Source organism: Adiantum capillus-veneris, chromosome 7 (genome assembly GCF_014529385.1).
Source record: "Adiantum capillus-veneris isolate H3 chromosome 7, ASM1452938v2, whole genome shotgun sequence".
Taxonomy (NCBI): domain Eukaryota; kingdom Viridiplantae; phylum Streptophyta; class Polypodiopsida; order Polypodiales; family Pteridaceae; genus Adiantum; species Adiantum capillus-veneris.
Genome location: NC_140937.1, coordinates 121,853,053 through 121,862,845, shown reverse-complemented (window position 1 = coordinate 121,862,845; position 9,793 = coordinate 121,853,053). Strand labels below are relative to the sequence as shown.

Below are 9,793 nucleotides of genomic sequence, written 5' to 3'. Positions count from 1 at the left end.
AGCGGCGAGCCCTATCAAGAGTGCAAAAGATCACGTGCTCAATAGTACAGCTTCATTGTTGTCCGCTGACGCCCTGGAAGGCTGGCCACCAGCAATAGATCTCGGCCTTGGTCTAGGCGGCGAAGCGCAAAACCGAGTCGCAGCAAGCCCCTACTACGTAAGTAGTAGCTTGTTTCTCACAACCCTCAAGCTGTAATGCTGGATTCCGGTAGCAGAACAATCCGTTATCATGTCTGCTGCAAGCTAAATTTTTCTTTGAATGTGCTTCCAGAGATTCTCTAGCTATTAATTGTCCAATCGATCAGCATGAGATTATGCATTTGCATTCCAGTAGCCAAGTAGCCATTCAAGCTAATATCTGGCCACTTCATGGCAAGCTCATCTCAACCTAGAAACCATAGGGATCTATCAACTTTGTTCTTATAGCTAGACTGCAACAAGAATGAAGGTTCTGCTTACACCATCCTGCTGAAGTTACTTTGGAAATGCAGCTTCCGCTACTTGAGAGCCTGGTGGGAGGCGGCCAAGCCCAGGTAATATAACTTTGAAGCTCACACACTTTCTTCCCTACTGCATCGTCAACATCCATGACATACTTGCATTCTAAGACCACAGTTCTTCTCTCACATCCAATATCAACAGCCAATTCCAGGTGTCGTCGGCTGTCGGTAGGTTTTCCTCACTTTGCACTCATGTCAGGGTCGAGATCTGGTTTTGCACCTGATATAAGCCCCACGCGCAGGTCCACATTACAGAATGTAGCAGGATCAATTTATGATTTCATAGACAGGCAGCCCTTTCTATCCTCGTCTTCTTCAAGCTTGTTGCGGGCAGCCAAGAGAAGCTAGTACCTTGCGCACATGATCCTGGGAATAGAACTTGTTTGCAATGCAAACCTCATGCACTCAATGTCATAGCTCCTTCAAGTGCTTGAGCCTAGCACTGATCTAGCATCACATGCACCCTTGCAAGGTTGACACAATTAGGTTGGCCTCTCTCTCTCTCTCTCTCTCTCTCTCTCTCTCTCTCTCTCTCTCTCTCTCTCTCTCTCTCTCTCTCTCTCTCTCTCTCTCTCTCTCTCTCTCTCTCTCTCTCTCTCTCTCTCTCATCCTCATCTATTTCACATTTCCCTCTAATTTGTGTCTACCAAGCGTAGATGCTCGAACTCAAGTTCGAGCCTCCACACATTTTTCCACCTAGTAGGGGTTTACCCTCTTCCAATTTTGTACAAGTTTTGTATCTGGTAGGATAGAAGCTTAGACTTAAGTTCGAGCCAAGTGTGGACGTTCGAACTTAAGTTCGAGCCTGCACACCTTTTTGTACATGCCATGATAGAGGCTTGGTTCTTTAAAAAGTGCTTGTCATATCTAAAATTTCCATGCTAGGGATCTTAATTCTATGTATAAATTCATATTTTCACAATTAATTAGAATCAAATAGATGGTTTTCTCCACCAAAGGCCCACTAATTTTAACAAATTTGCAATTTTGTATGCACAAAATTTATTTAAAAAGGAGTCTTTTTTATAAGTAACAAACATCAAACTCCTTCCAAAATTCCTCTTTGTGCCCTAAATTGAAGTCATTAACAAACATCGAGCTCCTTCTAATTGACTCTAAACGCCCTAAAGTCCTTATTATGTTATGACTCTCTCTCTCTCTCTCTCTCTCTCTCTCTCTCTCTCTCTCTCTCTCTCTCTCTCTCTCTCTCTCTCTCTCTCTCTCTCTCTCATCTATTTCATATTTCCCTCTAATTTGTGTCTACCAAGGGTAGAGGCTCGAACTCAGTTCGAGCCTCCACACGTTCTCCTACCTAGTAGGGGTTTACCCTCTTCCAATTTTGTACGAGTTTTATACTGAGTAGGGTAGAGGCTCAGACTTAAGTTCGAACCAAGTGTGGAGGTTCGGACTTAAGTTCAAGCCTCCACATCTTTTTGTACATGCCATGATAGAGGCTTGGTTCTCTTGTCATATCTAATATTTTCATGCTAGGGAAACAGGTTTCTATTCATAAATTCATTTTTTCACGATTAATTAAAATCAAATATATGTTTTTTAAAAACCAAAAAGCCCTAATTTTAACAAATTTCAGCTTAGTATCCGAACAACTTATTTAAAGAGGAGTCCAAACAACTTATTTAAAGAGGAGTCTTTTTAATATGTAACAAACATCAAACTCCTTCCAAAAGACCTATTATTGCCCTAAATTGAACTCATTAACAAGCATCGAGCTCCTTCTAACTGACCTCCAAGCACCCTAAAGTCCTTATTATGTTATGACTAGAACAGAGTACACTACATCATCTAGAGAATTTTATTAAGTGATGGGCCCATTCAAATAGGTAAGGTATGTCAAAATATAGGGACTATCTAAACAAAAAAGGAATTAAATTTAGTGTACCTACAAATAGATGATAGTTGAAACTACACAAAAATACTAAATTTTTCAGAAATATTATAAAAATTGGGACTTGAATAATTCCCAAAATTCCTAAATATGTCTTAAAGAGTGCATGTCTCTCTCTCTCTCTCTCTCTCTCTCTCTCTCTCTCTCTCTCTCTCTCTCTCTCTCTCTCTCTCTCTCTCTCTCTCTCTCTCTCTCTCTCTCTCTCTCTCTCCCCGCTTGCTCACCTGTAAGCAGCTCACGATTGCAGTGACGATCCAACTCCCTTCCCCTTCAATTTTGGCTCAGGATGTCGCGTTCAAGAGCGTGAAAAATGATTTGCTAATACTCTGTGCGGACTCCTTCTGTTGGGTATGGCCACCATAGCCTGAAGAGTGAGTGCTTGCACAGCTGTGCAGTGTGTGTTGGAATCCATATTGCTCACATGTAACCAGCTCATGATGCCTAGGCTAGCCCTCATTAATTTCCAGCTCGCGACAATCTGACTCTCCTCCCTACCAATGGTAGCATCTCTCTCTCTCTCTCTCTCTCTCTCTCTCTCTCTCTCTCTCTCTCTCTCTCTCTCTCTCTCTCTCTCTCTCTCTCTCTCTCTCTCTCTCTCTCTCTCTCTCTCTCTCTCTCTCTCTCTCTCTCTCTCATCCCCGCTTCCTCACCTGTAAGCGGCTCACGATGTGCAGTGACGATCCAACTCCTTTCCCCGTCAATTTTGGCTCAGGATGTCGCGTTTTGGCCTTAGTTTCCTTACTTATTGCCACATGTCACACCTGAATACTCCCCTCTATAATAGAGTAAATAGATGGAGGCATGTCTCAATAGTGGCCAACAAAAAAAGAAGCGACAACCATGAAATTGCTCAGCAAGTTTCTATGAGTGGAGCAAAGGCATGCATGTTGCTCCAATACCCAAATAGTAGTCATTGCAATGAGAATTTGAATAGAAATAAAAATGAGAAAGAAAAATGATGAGAGCTATGTAAGGATCGTGTAAATGCACAATGGACCTGAACATCAACGTAGAAGGGGCAAATCAAAGCTTGTTTGGGTGTCCTTTGAGAGGCTCATGCACATTATGTCTTGACATGCACAAAAATTCCAAGAATTATAAGGACAACGATGTGAATTCACATCTACTGTTGTGTGCGCATGGGGAGAAAGCAACATTAATCACTACATGGTTTGTCTTGTAGTCTTAATCTAATAATTTTGTTCTCCTCAAATGACTTAACAATGGCCAATGTGTGCATCACCTACTATTTTCTCATGGTGCTTATTATATGCATGAATATGGCTCTCTAGACATATGGAGCACTCAAGGGATGGAGAAGTCTCACTATCAAGAAAGGGGTAAATATTTCAAAAACATCGGACATGGTGGTGGCAAAACTCAAGAAAGGGGTAAATATGTCAAAAACATCGGACATGGTGGTGGCAAAATTCAATCTAACTATCTTTACAAAATGTTTAATTAGTTCTTTAGGAACTTATTTGCACATTGAGTTCTCTCATGCAAGTGTGCAAAAAACTCAACCTTAGCAAAATAAAACTGATTCATTGATCACGATGTAAATTCTACGGAATGGGGGGCATCACAAGGACTTGAGTGTCATGTTGCATGGGAAAGTACACTAATTCATGTAGGAAAATCTTGGGCCAAAATTAAGAACCGCTATGCAAAAAGGTGAGTAAGTTGTTGGTGCTTAATGTGTACATAGCCCTTAAATAGGGGACACTTAGGGGTCTTGTGTGTGAAGTGCTCCTAACTTAAATGCTATTTGAAAGGCTATAGAAGGTCCCTTTTTTTAAACATTCTTTTTGTTTCAATAGAGAGGTAGTCATGGTTGGTGTACCAAGCAAACAACATGTATTGTGTATCCTACAAGGCATCCTCTAGCAGGGCAACAAGCACAAATACATGAAGAATAGGTGCAACAACCATAGATTTTCACTCATGTTGAGGAAACATTAACCACCCTAAACAAACAAACAACCACCAACACAACAAAACAAAGTAAATATTATGAGGCAATCAATAGAGGGCAGATGAATAGAACCTCCATGTGGCCTTTCCCACACTAGGCCACCCTAGGGCTAGTGAACCAAACCCCTCTACCATTGAAAGTGATGACCCACCTCCTTCCTCACTAGAGCTTAGTGATGATTGAGTGACATGGTAGAATGATGTAATCCCTCCCATTTTCCACACTACATGTGAGAAAAAACTCCCTGAACTTCAAATCGGGCCTCTAGTGCATCAAAAGAGGATGATGATGAAGGCAATATGGAAGATGAGATGGCACCAATTCAAGAAGAGCTAGGGGAAGCAAGAGGAATTAGGAAGCAAAAGAGCAGGTTCTAACACAAATACAAGAAGGCAGTGGCTAAGAAGGCACATAGTTCAATACCCTCAAAAAGGCAGGCTGACAAGGTGCATTAGTATAGCCAAGCATTAGCCACTACCAGAAGAGTACAAAGCTATTGATTTGAAAAGCCTCTTTTCTGCATGTGGTTAGGGAGATTTTGAATAGCTACCATGTGACTTCAGGATGATTTATGTGGCTCTAGAGGCCATCAAAAAGCCATAGAGGCATACTTAGTGGGTTTGTTTGAAGATACTAACCTTTGTGCTATACATGCAAAGAAAATCACTATTCAAATGAATGATATGTAGCTAGCAAGATGTTTACAACATGAGAAAAACTAGAGATCTATGTGAATCACCATTTTTATAACTAACATATAGCCAAGCTATGATTTATTTTGTAATCTACATGTTATCAACCATGCCATTTTTTATAACTAACATACAACCAAGCTTCATGTTATTCAATCTTTGTGTGGTCGATATGATATTGTGTTTGAAAATTGGATACGATATCTTTAGGTTTAAAACCCATCAAATGGTCCACTTACTTGTGCAAGGAATGGTTAAACTAGGTGGGCTCTATTATGCACAAAAAAATTGTGTAACTTGCACAATTTGCATCCAAATGGTATAATTTGCCTAAATTACTTGCAAGAAGCTATGCCAAAAGGGTGCACAAAAGGCTGCAAGTAGCCTAGGCTCTCAAGGCCTATTTTGGTCATCACTCACTAATTATTGAGCGATTGAAAAATGCACAACACTAAATATTGACACCATAGAGACATTGAAGCCAAAGAGACTATATTCCTTTTCATTTAGCTGAACTATTTACACAACAGGTTCTAATTTGGGGTGATTTTCTTAATTATCTTTCTCTTGTGCTTCTTAGACTAAGGTACCTATGACCTCCTAAGGTTACGGGCACTCTCCTATGGTTCCGTGCTATCCAAGCCTTTGTGGATGCCAATGTGAGCCATCACAGGACCACAAAACCCACTTGACAAGGTAGAAGTAGCAAAAGATTTCTTTACAAGCACAACCATGTGTGTAAACGGTGCAATTGTGTTAAGGCATAGTAGTTTGGGCATACGTTTCAGTGCAAGAACATAAAAGCACCATCGGGGAAAAATGCATTGGACACAAAGAATACATCACCCCTTGGGAAAAGGCCCACGTAGTGAGCCAATGTTGATTGTGGGACCGAATGCTTTCCTTTTTTCTTTTGTACGTGACGCCCACTTGTCCATGTCCATGACATCCTCTTCTTTGTGGTCTTTCTCTTCAGCATCCTTCACGGTGTGCAACTCGATGGTGGAGTGGGACTCATTGACAATAGTAGTGGTGGGAAAACTAGGGGAAGTGAGGATGGGCCTCTTACCTGCAACCATCTTGGCTTGCACATCATGAAACTGAGGAGATGGCACATCCTAATATGGAGTTGTGTCCACCTCCTCACTTGCCAAGACAACAATGTCAAGGAAACTTTTGCCTGGGGGCACTATATCATGTAGATGATCCTACATAGTGTCTAGAGGGAACTTTATATGTTTGGTAAGGATGGCCAAGCATTCATTGTGTCATAATCCAAAAGCTTTCTCTAGGTCATGCATGAACACATACTCATCGCCATCCATCATCACTACCCTTAGCAACAAACCTTTACCTTTAGGATGGCATCAGAGCATTCATCAACATATGAAACTAATGGGATGATAGAAGAGGAGGAGGAGGCATTTATAGTAGCGATATCAATTCCCATGAGGCACAAAACAAAATTTGGGCTTGCTTGGCTTGTGGGGATTAATGTACAGGTCAAGTTCAATGGCATAATGCGTGCAATGAATGTTGATAATTAGACTTGCTATGACTATCTCCAACATTTAGCATCATTGCCGGAGACAATAATTGAAAGGAGGAGATTAATGTCATGTGCTAGTCTCCACCCAACCATGCTATTGTATAGCCTCCCCCTAGCATACACATTGTCCGGCCGTGCCGGTGGCCTTGCCCGTAGGACCCGTGTCCTTACATTATCCCCCCCCCCTTGGAGAATTATTTTTGTCCTTGAAAACAAATGTAGGAAAATGTTTCTCAAGTGCGGAGACATTCTCCCATGTAGAACCTTCTTCGGGTCTATCTAGCCATTTTACCAACACCTGTCGTCTAACATGATGTCTAGTGCAAAGCTCATGAGAATACAAAATATTTTCAGGTTCATGAGGGATGCTTGGTGCTTCGATAAGTTCAACTAGCACACTTGCGTCGATGACATTATCATTTTGTCCTAGCTGTTTTCGTAAACATCTAACATGAATCAACTCATGAGTGCTCGGGAAGAGCTAACCTTTATGCCACTTGACCTATACGTTTGAGAACGATAAACGGTCCACAATAACGTGGTGAAAATTTAGCAACTTTTCCTGTCTTTAGACTTTCTAAATGCTCTGAAAAGGGGGTATATGGTTGACTGATACCGCACATCACCATTTGGCCATTGCGATTCTCTTCTTCCGATTTCCTTTGGTGAAACTGGGCCATCCTGGGTTTGAATCAAAGACCTCGCCCGTGAAGTGAATAATCGCACATACACTATTTAGTATCTCACTGAAGTGGAGAATAGTAGTAAGACGGCGATGCTCATCTACGTACTTTTTATATCGATCTTGAGCTTGCTTAACATTCTGTTGAGAAACTCTAAGCATATCAAAATGGTCTTGGAGAAAATCCTTCGCTTATTGTATCTTCTGCGTAGCCAACCCCACCGTAATGGGTGATCTAGGTTGAAAACCATATAAAAGCATAAATGGACTAAACCATACAGTCACGGGATAGTCACATGCTTTGAACTATTATAAGCAAATTCCAATATAGGCAAGTCTTTCCAATTGGTTTTCTTCTTGCTAATGTACGCTCCTACCATATCCTCTAGCACTTGATTAACCCTTTCGGCTTGACCATCTGTTTTTGGATGATCAATCGTACTAAGATTAAGTGTAGTTTCCAGCTTTTGGAACACAACTCTCCAGAAGTGACTATCAAACTTTCAATCTCTATCACTAATGATACTAGCTAGAAGACCATAGAGTCTATATATATGCTCTATAAATAGCCATGCTAATTCTGGTGTCTTAACCGTAGTCTTAATGGGATGAATCGACCCATCTTTGTTAGACGGTCTACAATTACCCATATGGCATCATGGCCATGACTTATATTAGGTAGTCCCACTAAAAAATCCATAGAGATACTCTCCCACTTACCTTGTGGAATCTCTAAAGGATGTAAAAGGTCACCTACCTTGAGGCGCTCTACCTTATTAACTTTGCATTGTTGGCAATTTAGTATGTACTCTTGAACATCATGATGTAAGCCAAGCCAATAAAATTGCCATCGAACTAAGGCATAACAAATGCCAAGATGACCAGCACTTGGACTATTGTGACACTCAAACAATATTTGGCGCCTAGTGTCTAAGTCCTTTGGCACACATACTCTACCCTTTTGGAGTAAGTAGCCATCATTAATGGAATAATTCTTCCATGGCTTAAGCTCTTCCTGAGTAGGGGTGGAACTCCGTGTGTTGGAGTTTTTATCTGTGCGTGTAGAAACATGTTGATATGGTTGCGCAGAGACATGTGCGTTTGAGGGATCCTTTCTTAAAACTGCACTCCACACTTTAGCATATGATTGATTTTGTGCACACTTCGGCACGTAATGACTCCAAAAACTCACTCTTTATTTTCATGAAAGCAAGTGAATTAATCTGAGGCATCCGACTTAGTGCGTCCGCTACTACATTATATCGCCCCTTGCAAATATTGTAGCTAACAATCATAATCTTGAAGGATCTCTACCCATCTAGCTTTAAGACCCTTCAAGTCTGTTTGAGTAGTAAACCATTTTATACTCTCATGATCAAAAACCACTTTCAAACTCGGCACCATATAAATAGTGTCGCCACTTTTGTAAAGCGTGAACTATGGCATAGAGCCTCTCATAGATAGAATAATTCGGTCTCTATCCAACTTTTTACTTTCAAAGGCTATAGGTCTTCCCTCCTAGAGAAGTGTTGCACCAATTGCTTTATCACTAGCATCAGTCTCTACCACAAACGGCTTAAGTGGGTCAACGATTGCTAGGATGGGAGCAATGGCTACAGCTACCTTGAGCTGTTCAAAACTACATTGTTGGGCTTCTTCTCAAGAAAAGGTCTTACCTTTTCCTTTAGATTGATATGTCATAGGAACAGCATTTTTGGCATAATCACGTATATATTGTCGATAAAATCCAGCCATACCTAAGAAGATTTGAAGCAGTCTTAGAGATATCTTTCAAAAGGATACGCACCCGATGGTATCCTGAATGAAGATCTATCTTTGTATAGTATCTTTCCCCATGGAGTTGATCAAACAACTCATCCACTCAAGGAAAAGGATACTTGTTCTTGATGGTTATGGCATTTAATCCGCGATAATCTGTGCACATGCGCATAGTACTATCTTTCTTTTTTACCAATAGAATTGGCAATGCCCAAGGCAAAGTGCTAGGTCTAATGAAACCACGGGCGAGGTAGTTAGTCAACTGACGCTCAACCTCCTTAGCCTCACTAGCACTCATACGATAAGGTGGTTTACTCATTGGTTTAGTGCCCGGTAGGACATCTATGGCATGTTGCACATCACGTGGGTAGGGAGTAAACCCGGCGGTAAATCACTTGAGAATACATCATTATAGTCCGTGAGTAAGTGAGTTATCTTTTGCCGTGCAAAAGGAGAAAGTAAACTAGAGTTATGATGGGATGGAGAATCTTGTAATTCCTTTAATGTTTGTTTTACAATAATTGCACGTTGCTAAATATAATTAGAATTGAGAGCACTTTGCTCCTTAGAATTGTTAGCACTTTGCTTTTCATTAAAATTTATTGCACTTTGCATACCATAACTAGAATCCACAGCACTTTGCTCTTGAGAATTCACAAGACTTGGAGACAAGCAATAACACAAAAAGACTTTATCTATTAAATTTGATT

At 40.8% G+C, this 9,793-nt stretch overlaps 1 pseudogene; it reads right to left on the bottom strand.

Moving 5' to 3' along the window:
• Positions 1 to 474: 474 nt before the first annotated feature.
• On the bottom strand, positions 475 to 7,302 carry LOC147454539 (uncharacterized; annotated as a pseudogene).
• Positions 7,303 to 9,793: the final 2,491 nt, after the last annotated feature.